The 14,449-nt window shown below is 42.5% G+C and overlaps 1 long non-coding RNA gene across 1 annotated transcript; it reads right to left on the reverse strand.

The window, feature by feature from the left end:
• Positions 1 to 508: 508 nt before the first annotated feature.
• LOC109871766 (uncharacterized) lies at positions 509 to 7,933 on the reverse strand. The gene is made up of 4 exons (XR_002252351.2): positions 7,690 to 7,933; positions 1,696 to 1,800; positions 1,423 to 1,496; positions 509 to 1,051 (listed from the first exon to the last, which is right to left on the reverse strand). It is a non-coding gene; the product is annotated as an uncharacterized LOC109871766 (long non-coding RNA).
• Positions 7,934 to 14,449: the final 6,516 nt, after the last annotated feature.

The following is a 14,449-nucleotide window of genomic DNA, read 5'->3' on the forward strand; positions in this document are numbered from 1 at the left end:
TAAGGACAAGGAGACTGGACAACAATTCCTGCTTCCAACCTTTCCATTATTTCTCCCATTAGCTTGTTTACCCATCTCAATTCATTACTGTCTGAAGAAAAAGTTTCAAACACTTAAAAAATATGTGCATCCCCCAAAAAATCTCAAACAGTTGTCGGATTTTCAGTGTTCATTTAACATTCAAATCATCCTGAGTACACCCTACCTGTGGTTTTAAAAATGTCCACCTCGGTCATAGGCCATGTCAAAATACAGAATTGCAGGACATTAGCTTTAAAAGGTAAAAAATAAAAATGTCTAGGGGTTGGACCAGGGGGAAATGAAATTCACATAGAAAATCTCACGGCAAGCCTTCTTTGGCAGCCCTGGAACTTGAAAACACAAATAGAGTATGGTCCAGGGAGAACAATGTAAACATTAGAAGCATGAGACCATGAAATACTGTTCATGTAGCGGTAGGTTACTTTCTTTACTGCAACATCATTAATCACAGTCACCACATTCCATCCATCCACCCACAGTTTTAATGCAAGTAAAATCCTACCATATAAACAGCTGTGATGGAAACAGGACGTTTCCGTACAATTTTGGAAATGTCTACAGGTAATTTGTCAAATTAATTATGTGAGAAATGGCGGTGGATACGTCTTTATGCACAAATATTGACATAACTTGGAGTCGCACGATGATATGGTGTGTGGTCCTCCCACTATGACTCAGGAACCCACGCAGTTAGGCTACAGATGAAATAAATGATGAACTTCACAGGTTACAGGTTTAGGAAGTCCTGCAGGATATCCCACAGGATTTTCAGGGCCACTTTTCTGTAGGACAAAATTCATACAGGAATCCTGGAGGACACACTAGGAATCATGCAGGTACTACTGATGGAATTGTCCTATAGGAAAATGGCACCCAAATCCTGTGAGATATCCTGTAGGTAATAATCCTGCAGGTAATTCCACAAGATTTTCAGGGCAATTCCTGTAGGACAATCTGCAGGATCCTTTCCTCATCCTTCAGAGAATTCCCTGTAGGACAATCCACATTCCTTCAAAAGAATGGACAGAAAGTGCAAGACATTAGATTGCATGGCAATTTTATTATTCAATGCAGCAACAGCAGATGTGTTTGATTGTCCATTTCAACCACACTGCATGAAAGATAGTTCCTAGGAGATAGAAAATTCGATTTTGAATAAATATGGTAAAAGCGTATTTTGTAACGAGTGAACGTAATGGTGACATCACATGAACAGCTTATGTGTATTAGTGTGAATGGAAAAGGATGTCTGCAATGGTAAACTTGGTGATAGTTGGTTTTAAAATGGCTGGTACACCAACAACATCTGTGAGTACTGCTATGCACGTGTTAGACTCCATTGTAAAGGGAGAAATGAGAGGCTGAAACTGTGTGTGTTACCTTCGCCTGCATGGCTGTCCAGTGCTGCTTTCTGTAGTAGTCAGTCTCACTGTTGTTCATATGCTCTGTCTTAACTGGGGATGAGAGAGATGAGAGTTCACAATATAACTGCTGATGTGTGTGTGTGTGTTATATGAAAAACAGCAACAAAATAGTGCAAATGATATACTGTAGTAGTAAAGGAAACCTACTCACCTTTAACTAGTAGACTACTGGGCTAATAAGACCACCAGAAACAGAAAATAGAAATGTATTGTGTTATCATGCACTTACCAACTCTAATGTGGTGTGGTGGCCTTCTGCTGAACTGTTAGAAATAGGATACAGTGAAATGCTAGGTGTGTGTGTGTGTGGTTTCTGTGATCCCTGTAGTCTAAGCTGTAAGGGAAAAGAAGAGAATTCACATGGTTGAGGTGGGGAAACTGTCAAAGCAAGCTAAAAGTAAAACAGAAAGTGATGTTAGATTTAAATATAAATTGATACACGTATTTAAACTATTTGTTAATTATGACCACTTTAATTCATTATAATGTATTTCAATTAAAATAATGTGATTTCATAGAAAAACAATGTTGTAAACCCCTCTTTACTAATTAAATGCAATCACTTCCTTATTTACGTACATGAAAGGTCATGATCGGTCATTTTACCTGCTGTTGTTGTGCTAGCTGATTAGCTGTTGTCTCACCTACTGTTTTAGCAAGCTTTCCCAATTCAACACCTGTGATTACTGTATGCCTCGCTGTATGTCTCTCTCAAATGTCAATATGCCTTGTATACTGTTGTTCAGGTTAGTTATCATTGTTTTAGTTCACAATGGAGCCCCTAGTTCCACTCTTCATACCCCTGATAACTCCTTTGTCCCACCTCCCACACATGCGGTGACCTCACCCATTACTACCAGCATGTCCAGAGATACAACCTCTCTCATCATCACCCAGTGCCTGGGCTTACCTCCGCTGTACCCGCACCCCACCATACCCCTGTCTGCGCATTATGCCCTGAATATATTCTACCATGCCCAGAAACCTGCTCCTCTTATTCTCTGTCCCCAACGCTCTAGGCGACCAGTTTTGATAGCCTTTAGCCGCACCCTCATACTACTCCTTCTCTGTTCCGCGGGTGATGTGGAGGTAAACCCAGGCCCTGCATGTCCCCAGGCACCCCCTCATTTGTTGACTTCTGTGATCGAAAAAGCCTTGGTTTCATGCATGTCAACATCAGAAGCCTCCTCCCTAAGTTTGTTTTACTCACTGCTTTAGCACACTCTGCTAACCCTGATGTCCTTGCTGTGTCTGAATCCTGGCTCAGGAAGGCCACCAAAAATTCAGAGATTTCCATACCCAACTATAACATCTTCCGTCAAGATAGAACTGCCAAAGGGGGAGGAGTTGCAGTTTACTGCAGAGATAGCCTGCAAAGTAATGTCATACTTTCCAGGTCCATACCCAAACAGTTCGAACTACTAATTTTGAAAATTACTCTCTCCAGAAATAAGTCTCTCACGGTTGCCGCCTGCTACCGACCCCCCTCAGCTCCCAGCTGTGCCCTGGACACCATTTGTGAATTGATCGCCCCCCATCTAGCTTCAGAGTTTGTTCTGTTAGGTGACCTAAACTGGGATATGCTTAACACCCCGCCAGTCCTACAATCTAAGCTAGATGCCCTCAATCTCACACAAATCATCAAGGAACCCACCAGGTACAACCCTAACTCTGTAAACAAGGGCACCTTCATAGACGTCATCCTGACCAACTGGCCCTCCAAATACACCTCCGCTGTCTTCAACCAGGATCTCAACGATCACTGCCTCATTGCCTGTATCCGCTACGGAGCCGCAGTCAAACGACCACCCCTCATCACTGTCAAACGCTCCCTAAAACACTTCTGTGAGCAGGCCTTTCTAATCGACCTGGCCCGGGTATCCTGGAAGGACATTGACCTCATCCCGTCGGTTGAGGATGCCTGGTCATTCTTTAAAAGTAACTTCCTCACCATTTTAGATAAGCATGCTCCGTTCAAAAAATGCAGAACTAAGAACAGATACAGCCCTTGGTTCACCCCAGACCTGACTGCCCTCGACCAGCACAAAAACATCCTGTGGCGGACTGCAATAGCATCGAATAGTCCCCGTGATATGCAACTGTTCAGGGAAGTCCGGAACCAATACACGCAGTCAGTCAGGAAAGCTAAGGCCAGCTTCTTCAGGCAGAAGTTTGCATCCTGTAGCTCCAACTCCAAAAGGTTCTGGGACACTGTGAAGTCCATGGAGAACAAGAGCACCTCCTCCCAGCTGCCCACTGCACTGAGGCTAGGTAACACGGTCACCACTGATAAATCCATGATTATCGAAAACTTCAATAAGCATTTCTCAACGGCTGGCCATGCCTTCCGCCTGGCTACTTCAACCTCGGCCAACAGCTCCGCCCCCCCCGCAGCTCCTCGCCCAAGCCTCTCCAGGTTCTCCTTTACCCAAATCCAGATAGCAGATGTTCTGAAAGAGCTGCAAAACCTGGACCCGTACAAATCAGCTGGGCTTGACAATCTGGACCCTCTATTTCTGAAACTATCTGCCACCATTGTCGCAACCCCTATTACCAGCCTGTTCAACCTCTCTTTCATATCGTCTGAGATCCCCAAGGATTGGAAAGCTGCCGCAGTCATCCCCCTCTTCAAAGGGGGAGACACCCTGGACCCAAACTGTTACAGACCTATATCCATCCTGCCCTGCCTATCTAAGGTCTTCGAAAGCCAAGTCAACAAACAGGTCACTGACCATCTCGAATCCCACCGTACCTTCTCCGCTGTGCAATCTGGTTTCCGAGCCGGTCATGGGTGCACCTCAGCCATACTCAAGGTACTAAACGATATCATAACCGCCATCGATAAAAGACAGTACTGTGCAGCCGTCTTCATCGACCTTGCCAAGGCTTTCGACTCTGTCAATCACCATATTCTTATCGGCAGACTCAGTAGCCTCGGTTTTTCGGATGACTGCCTTGCCTGGTTCACCAATTACTTTGCAGACAGAGTTCAGTGTGTCAAATCGGAGGGCATGCTGTCCGGTCCTCTGGCAGTCTCTATGGGGGTGCCACAGGGTTCAATTCTCGGGCCGACTCTTTTCTCTGTGTATATATCAATGATGTTGCTCTTGCTGCGGGCGATTCCCTGATCCACCTCTACGCAGACGACACCATTCTATATACTTTCGGCCCGTCATTGGACACTGTGCTATCTAACCTCCAAACAAGCTTCAATGCCATACAACACTCCTTCCGTGGCCTCCAACTGCTCTTAAACGCTAGTAAAACCAAATGCATGCTTTTCAACTGGTCGCTGCCTGCACCCGCATGCCCGACTAGCATCACCACCCTGGATGGTTCCGACCTAGAATATGTGGACGTCTATAAGTACCTAGGTGTCTGGCTAGACTGCAAACTCTCCTTCCAGACTCATATCAAACATCTCCAATCGAAAATCAAATCAAGAGTCGGCTTTCTATTCCGCAACAAAGCCTCCTTCACTCACGCCGCCAAGCTTACCCTAGTAAAACTGACTATCCTACCGATCCTCGACTTCGGCGATGTCATCTACAAAATGGCTTCCAACACTCTACTCGGCAAACTGGATGCAGTCTATCACAGTGCCATCCGTTTTGTCACTAAAGCACCTTATACCACCCACCACTGCGACTTGTATGCTCTAGTCGGCTGGCCCTCGCTACATAATCGTCGCCAGACCCACTGGCTCCAGGTCATCTATAAGTCCATGCTAGGTAAAGCTCCGCCTTATCTCAGCTCACTGGTCACGATGGCAACACCCATCCGTAGCACGCGCTCCAGCAGGTGTATCTCACTGATCATCCCTAAAGCCAACACCTCATTTGGCCGCCTTTCGTTCCAGTACTCTGCTGCCTGTGACTGGAACGAATTGCAAAAATCGCTGAAGTTGGAGACTTTTATCTCCCTCACCAACTTCAAACATCAGCTATCTGAGCAGCTAACCGATCGCTGCAGCTGTACATAGTCTATTGGTAAATAGCCCACCCTTTTTCACCTACCTCATCCCCATACTGTTTTTATTTATTTACTTTTCTGCTCTTTTGCACACCAATATCTCTACCTGTACATGACCATCTGATCATTCATCACTCCAGTGTTAATCTGCAAAATTGTTATTATTTGCCTACCTCCTCATGCCTTTTGCACACATTGTATATACTTTGTTTTCTACTGTGTTATTGACTTGTTAATTGTTTACTCCATGTGTAACTCTTTGTTGTCTGCTCACACTGCTATGCTTTATCTTGGCCAGGTCGCAGTTGCAAATGAGAACTTGTTCTCAACTAGCCTACCTGGTTAAATAAAGGTGAAATAAAAAATTAATAAATAAAAAATGTGACTTGGTTACCATTATAAAGTGTTAGCCAAGAAGCCATTAGCCTAGTAATAAAAAAATCGCCGTCAGTTTCAAAACACTTACATGTAATTGCCAGCATTTTGGAATGTACGTATTCAAATTTAAAAGGCACACATATCTGAGCTATCTTTGATGCAGGTGCATGGTAACAGTTGAATAGCATGAGAAAAAAATAAACCTGCACACTGCTCTTGCCTCAAGGCCTTTGTAAGAGTGTTTACATACTGAATTCGACTATGTGTAACAAACCTGTTGTACAACCCTGATCTCTCCACACACACACACACACACTCTAGCTCAGCCCGGCTGGGTGGGCATTTTGCCTTTCCATTGGCTGTTCGATCAGTCCCTCTTTTTGCTTGGCGTATCCAGAACGTGGGCGTTTATAGTATCTGGTAGATAAAATAGCGCTTGTAGTGATGACGTCGGGAGCTAGTGCGCAACAGAAATGCTGAGTCCCAGGAAAATATAGATAGCTTGTTGTACACTTATTTCTAGCCTTTTATTTACTACTACAGCTTGCTTTTGCTTGCTGAACGTAAAATACAGGAACCCAAAAATCTGAGGTGAATTCATTACGCCTATTCTGCTGCAAAACTTTTCTTAAACTGAAGTAAACATTTGGTTATGAACGGTAAAAGCGTTCCTTAATGAATACGCCCATGGCTGCTATGGGAGGAATGGCATTTCATAATCTAACTTTTTTATTGCACTTTGACACATAAAATATGTATAGGCCTAATATTTCGCTTCTTCGGCTAGCTGCGCAATGGGCTATAGGGTACGGACACAAGATTCGTGAAATCCCAGGAAAAACCACAGGCTACAAAATCTATAGGAGATGTATTTGTAGTACTCGGCCTAATAGGTTTTTCATGGAGAGAAGTAGGCTTGCTCTCGCCAATTGCTGAATGTACAATAGGCCTAGACCAAATGAACTGTCTGTGAAAGTTGCGGAGAGAGAGTGCCGATAACATTGTTGCACTGATGTATTAAATGGCTGCACAGGACAGACAGTTGTGAGTTGTGAAAAACACATCCAAACCAATTGACATCCATTGGAAAAATGAAATCACTTGCAAACCACTTGAGCAATGAGGCAAACAATGTCACGATGTAAAAGATGTGCAGGCTAAACAACGTTTGTTGTTGAATATCTACATTTAATTTAAATACGAGTTTCTATATTATATTTTTTATCAGGCTACATATAGCATACATTGAAGTATTATTTACAGTTGTCACTATGACCACACCCTGAAGCGCTGAATGGTCTGTGTTTACCAGCTTATTAATATGCTAATACAATGTGCAGTAGGCTGCTTTGATCAGGTGATTGACTTACTAGTTAGCTAACCAAACCATCAGTCCTAGCTTGCTATTATGAAAATCTAATTCTAACAATGCCAATGTTTTCAATTCGACTTAGCTTTCAAAAGCAGCTCATAAATAGAACATGTAAAAATGAACTATAGACATTGCATTATAGGGAATTATAAACTGGGTGGTTGGAGCCCTGAATGCTGATTGACTGACAGCCGTTGTATATCAAACAATATACGGGTACGACAACTTTTATTTTTACTGCTCTAATTACGTGGGTAACCAGTTTATGTAAGGGATAAACGTCAATGTTCTGTACATTATCTTGAAAATAACGGACGACGCAGCGGGATGAGGCGGAGCCGTGTCCCTTTGCGGAGTTCATTTTCCAAGGTAATGTACAGAACGGAGGCGTTTATCTCGCTTATGCCACAGTTTCTGAAGAAAACAGTATGAAAGCACACATTTACTGTTATAAATGCTTTTTTTTCATTGATATTTCAATTTTTATAAACAAATTCATACCTTTTCATATTTTGGTTGCTAGACGTTACCCAGTCGTTCGTTCGATTAACTAGACAAGACCCAGTTGTTCGTTCTTTATGTTCCGTTGCCATTCTCGCTGGCAACATTCCTATCCCTTTTTATTTGATTTATTTAACCAGGCAGGCTGGAGGTAGGTCCTTGCTTGCTAGCTATGGCTAATAGTCAAACTCTGTTGCCAGAATGCATATAGTCCGGGTTGCCATTTGAGTCTTATGGCTTGGGGGTAAAAACTGTTGAGAAGCCTTTTTGTCCTAGACTTTGCACTCCGGTATACCGCTTGCCATGCGGTAGTAGAGAGAACAGACTGTAACTGGGGTGGCTGGGGTCTTTGACCATTTTTAGGGCCAGGGTGTGTACCGAAGTCTGTATATTGAGTATCCATCCCTATATACCTCTTTTTTTATATATATATCTTGGTCTTGAACACTCTGTAGTCCTAACATGATATGATTGGTGCTCCAGGCCATAACTTGCTTCATGCCAGGTATGGCAGTTGATGCATCGCGTGTCTCAAAACAGTATGATTAGTCATCTAATGAGAAGGTAGTCTCATCATTCAGTACATGATAGCACAACAAATATTACCGTTTGGAATCAAGGTTCTGTAACGTATACACTGGGAGTCGAGAAGCATGTGATACGTTTAACATAACAATTAACATGGCTCAACACAGCGTAGGAGTAGCGTCTAGACATGAACAAACAGAAACAATACTGCCTGGGGAAGGAACCTAGGGGAGTGTGGTAATGGAGAACAGGTGTGCTTGATGATGAAAGCCAGGTGCGGTAATGATGATTCCCAGGACCGGCGGTTAGTAAAACAGGGACATCGAACGCCGGAGGGGAGGAACGTGAGTAGACATGACAGGTTCACAGTTAATTCAGCCCACTAAACTGAAGTGAGTTTGCCAAAACAAATAATTTCTCTTGCAAAATGTGTGTGTTGGGAGGGGACAAGAAAAATTGCAGAAGCCAACAGTCAGATTTTCTGCTGCATAATAGGTTTACAGTACAGTACATGATGGATTACTGACTGTCATCATGGATTGATATATAAAACATGTTTTCTATCAGGAGTGATTGTTTTTCATGCCATCACTACTAGGCTAACAGTCTTATCCTTGTCCTGAAATAGAAGTGAAATGGAATCTACCAATTTAGGGTTGTAAGATTGGAGAAGCGACAGTAAAAACTAAGTGCTGTATGTCTAGATAGGTTACAACCACGATGAACAGCTGAAGGGACATTCTTATATAATCAGTAGGTTTATGTACCCTTGATAGACAATCACTCTAATATATACAGATTTTTGGTATTTTACTGTCAACACTGAATGACTCAAAATCTGAAATACTGAACTGTTGCTTTATTTAATGTATCAAGCAGTTAAGGCATCATCAGCACTTACTTGCAAATCTTACTATTGTAAGAGCTAGCTAACGTGTTCAAGTGAGAGATTTAAATACATCTATAGTGTGATGTGGCTGATGTTTGATTGTCCGCATAAATTAGGGCATGGTCATCTACCCTATCTGCAGCAGCTAGGGGGGCAGCAAGGCCAGCTTGTCTCCTCCCATCCCCTCGCCTGAACTCTGGTATGGCCCCGAGGGTCTGGCCACTGCCACCCAGACGTGTCACTCCCTCTATCTCACTCTACAAATGATCCTGCTGGGAAGAGACAGGGCAAAGGCAGGGCATGGGGTCAGCAGCCTCCAAATAGACCTTTAGATTAGAGCACTCATTGCCTCTGTGTAATGTCAACATATGAGATTGCTGTTGATTGTCATTGAAATGTTTCATTTCATTTTCATATTATTGAAACAGCACTTGCATTTATTTTTATATAACCAAGATATTACTCTGAGGACAACATATTATGTTGTGGTTGGTTGTTATGAAATTGTCTCTGTTCCTATACAGCATTATGTAACACAAGTCAACGCATAAGCAGCTGCTTCTTCATAAATGTGAGCGAATGATGCATCATTCTGTGTTGTTTACCAATGAAAACATCTAATTTGCAATGCCACAGCAATTAAGTCTGGGCTAATGAATCCTGATTCCCCTAGCCAATCGAGCCCCCCCAGTAGACCATGGATCACAAACACCCTGGTGTCAGACCCGGGGGCCAAGCAGACAAGATATCTCAGGGCCGTACACAGAGGGGCTGGGACAGACAGCAGGCACAGTGTTCCCCTGCCAGTGGGAGTTATACAGTGGAACGAGTGACAGATTGGCAGATAGAGAAATCATTTGAATATGGAACTCACCAAACCATTGGCTGAGTTGGCAGGTGACAGCAGGGCTTTGATTTAGTTGTTGTTGACTTGTGCTTCTCTCTTTCTCTTTCTCTCCCTCTCACTCAGAAAGCACAATAAAAGGAGAAATCAAAGAATGAAGCTAATGATATTGAACCTTTATCTGTTGGTTAGTGGCTTGTTTCACTTCAAAGGTTTGGGTATTTCAAACCCATTTCCACAGACAATTTTGTCACTATTATTTTGGAACTGCACCATAGCTTTTTAATGTTTTGACACTTGGCGTTTTCTATTCTAGTATACCCAAGACATTTAACCCAGTGTTTTTTAAGTTTCAGCCGAAGCCTCTTCTCCTGACAGGCCTTGTTTGGTTCAGTAGACAAGCCTCCCTGTGTCACCAGTCTGAAAAGAGAGAGTGGCTCTAGCTAGCAGAATCTACTGTCCCACTTTCAGCTTTGTAGCTCTCTCACTACTCACACTGAACTGTCACAATGGTATGTTGTCTCACCACAGATCTTCACTCAATTCATTTTAAACATTGGTGTTTGTTGCGGAGCAGCTACGGCTGCATTCAAATAATGACATATGAAAAGATTATTGGCTTGACAAACAGATCACATTCATTCATTTACAGAATGATGAGCATTCTTTATACAAGACCTGCTCTAGACCTGCTGATCGATAAAACTTTTTTCAATATTCATCACCTCTGAATTCTGCATCAGTGTGTCTTATATATCTAATCATTGCAGATAGCAAGAGTGAAATGAACCCCTTCTGACAGGAAGGTCAGACTTATCAGAAACTCCTTTGATGTATAATTGTTGTTACAGGTACTGTGTACAGAATATGATGTGTACTTTAGGTAGTATAGGATGTGAATTGATTGTAGTAAATGGACTGTATCCATTGAGTTGATAATACCATGTGTATTAGGAAAGGATTCACCGCAGCCTGCCTGGGTCTGATGACGTATGATGCCGAGGGCTGCTCTATTAACAGACTGTAGATACAGTCCAGATCTTTCATGCAACACTGGGCTTTGAATAGACAACATCATCTGGATCTTTTAATATACACATGAAGCATGCATATTTAGAGACTGTCTGCTTTCTTTTATGATAAAGTATCTATGTCGGAAACATATTTTCAATCAAAAAAATTAGTGACTTTTGCATTGTGTGCAGCAGTTAACAGTAAGAGACAATACATTCAGATGATATTTACTGGTTGCTACTGATGCAACTGACTCAAGAGGCCAGTGGAGATATATGATTGCTCCTGTCATAAAAAAATGAACCTTGGAAATCATTAGGAGGAATTTATGGGATTCAGAGCTGGGCATAACTATCCCTTTAGCCGAGCGCCTGTTCAAATCAATGAGAGTAGACTACAGTAATTACATTGGGGTTGCATGGTGAGGGATGTCTCCGCATACCAGCTGTCTCTTTTGAATAACTAACATGCTTACCGCTGGAAGATTTTAACAGGGATTTATGGTGGAGTAACTGACATTTTAGAATCCCACATGATGAACATGACTATGTGTGAGACTTCATGGCTGCAGACAGTTATGAAAAATGTACCTATGCTGTTACTTTAAATCAAGAGGTGAGCGGGAAAGGTTGGAGCTGTGCCTGGTGCTGTGAGGTGGCCCTTTATTTCAACCAGGCATTACTTAAACAGCTCACAGCAGCCCTGCTCTTTAATGAGTGCCATCTAATGAGAATTAATCAATTCTCCAGGTTCTCCACTACAGCAGTGTTGGTATCAGGGATGGACTGGGACCAGAAATCGGCCCCGAGGGCCCCACAAAAGCTTTTTTTTTCTTGAGACCCTTGTTATCCTAATATTGATCATTTTGCACAATTCAGACCAGCCCACTGAGCTAAAGATGGAACAACATTTCCTCAAACTGCCTTTAGGACTGTCCATTTCTAGTTGGTTCTACGGAATGAGCCATTCCTCCACAGTGTGTTGTTTATGATGTGACAGGTGCCTCGGAGAGGCCACAGCACCAACTGACAGCACCATCACTCTGGCCTAGTTGCCCATAGGTGGTGGGGCTGTGGCAGTCCGAGAGCGAGCGAGAGAGATGGCCACAGGCACAGCAGCATACACATCACTGGCCAATGGCGGAAGAAGAAGTATGACACCCATCTTCCGTTGGTGGGGCTTGAAATGGGATCTGCCAAACGCTGGCAGTGCGAGTCAAGCCAAGGTATTTACATCCCCTGCACCGCTAATGATGACAGATGTTGTCATCTTTGAAGCTTTAACACGAGTCGCATATCTGCCCGGGAGGGAGGCTAAGGTTGTCAGGCGGGGCCTCTAGGTGCCACAGTGCCACTATGTAAGCAATGATGGATATGTTGCAGAGTTTAGGAATAGAGAAGTATAGAGTTGTACTCTTTTTCCTCATCTCTGTATTCTCACACCTCTGTAGTCTCACTTGCCTGTCAATCAGTCATGGGTCATGGATTCATTTTCCTCTATGATTGGGTCCATATTTATATCTCTATGCTCTAAGAAACTTTCTGTACACACACACACATTTCAGTATTCACACATTTCTTTCACACCACAGCTTTTCCCACCAATGGTGTGTTTCCACCAAATGAACTTGTGCGGATAAAAATCTGTGCATGATGACTTATGGCACACAAAATGTACTTTTTCGCTTAAGATTTCATGTACTAAATCAAATGTTCAATGTTTTTCCATCACATTTTCACAAAAACTGTTGTGTTAAATAGCAAATGTGCCTGGTTATTAACCAGGTTTCCATCCAACCTTTTTGTGAGTAAAGTACATGTCAGATAAAAGAAAAATCAGGATAGGCCTGATGGAAACAGAACATTTGTCTGTAAACTTTACAAATGTTGAAGTGGTTGAGGTGGATGAATTGTTTCCATTACCCATTTAGCCAAATTGCTCATTAGTAAATTGTATCCTATGCCTCCCACCAAGTGGCGATGTTAGCATGTAAATCTTGGTGCGACAAAATAAAAAATATGTGGGATGCATGCCAGCTAAGCCACAACATTAAACAATACATTAATTGCACTATAATGGTGACAAACGGTGCACGCCAACTGTAAGGGCCTATATAAAGGACAGTCCCAACAGCAGTCCCAACACCTTACCACTGCTACACCTGGCTATCAGCAGAGCCTTGTCTTGCAGAGAAACAGTTCATTCAGCCTCATTTACTGCCTTATAAAAATACATTGCTGATATGGCTGACTTGCTTAAAAAAATGTGGTTTCTACTGACAATTGACATGTACAAACTATGGCATAAGGAGACGACAAGCGGGTAAGAAGCAATCCCTAAGTTTGATTAAGACAATAATGAGTGAGCTAGGACGGATGTAGTCAATATAGTTATTTGTTCAGCACTTTTGAAATGTACAGTGACAGAATTCAGAACATGGGGCATTCTTACAGTGTTCTCCCTGTACACCAAGTCAGAGTCGTAGGATCAATAAAGGGGGCATATAAGCAGACAATGAAAGCTCTTACAATATTCGATGATTACATTTCTCTAAAACAGGTTATAGGCTACATGTGCACCATCAACTCAGAACAGTAGGCAAAATGAAGAGTGGAAAATAGACCAAATTATTGGGTGAGGCACATGGGCTACTAACAGCTTACTACACAACATATACTTACTATTACTTTCTTAGCTACAGTATACATATCTCCCTGGCATATTACATCATTTATGCAGCAGCATACACAACATTTTTGGAATCACCTTGTGCTGTGCTCTCTTGAACGGGAAGGTGGTGTGGCGGTCCTTTTGAGGGCATATTTTGTCATCAAAGTCTGGCATTCTCTGGATTTATGGTGCTTTCAAGACAACTGGGAACTCTGAAAAAAACAAGTTTGAATCATGATGACATCAGTGATCTTCAGGTTGTAGCTCTAGAAAGAGACCAGAGTTCCCAATTTACAATTCTGAGTTCGATGACCGTTCAAAACATATTTTCCCAGTGTGAGCTCGTTTTTTCCAGAGTTCCCAGTTGTCTTGAACTCACTGAAAGATTTCCCAGTTCCGAGTTTCCAGTTGTTTTGAGCACGGCACAAATCATTCTTCATTGAGAGCATAGTCAATGTTGAATGTTTATCATTTTAAGCTTGGAAAAGAGACCCTTAATCCCAGACTTGGGACCACATAGCCACTCCACTGAATAGCTGTCTAGTGATTGCTTGTAGTTAGCCACTGATTCCTTCCAAACCACTCATTGCTGAATTTGCGATTTCCAACTTGTTGTGTAATGTTTATGTCCAATGGCCAATGAGCACTGATACGTTTTATCTATAATTTCTCTTCATATGACAAGGATTGAAAAGGATTTGCCAGTAGATTGTCGACTTGATTCATGATGATGACTGCTAGCTAAGATCTTGAAAGTATGATGTTAACATGTCCAATCAAAGCTATGGTAGATATGTGATTTGACATCATTTTAT

Source organism: Oncorhynchus kisutch, linkage group LG27 (genome assembly GCF_002021735.2).
Source record: "Oncorhynchus kisutch isolate 150728-3 linkage group LG27, Okis_V2, whole genome shotgun sequence".
NCBI classification, from domain to species: Eukaryota; Metazoa; Chordata; class Actinopteri; order Salmoniformes; family Salmonidae; genus Oncorhynchus; species Oncorhynchus kisutch.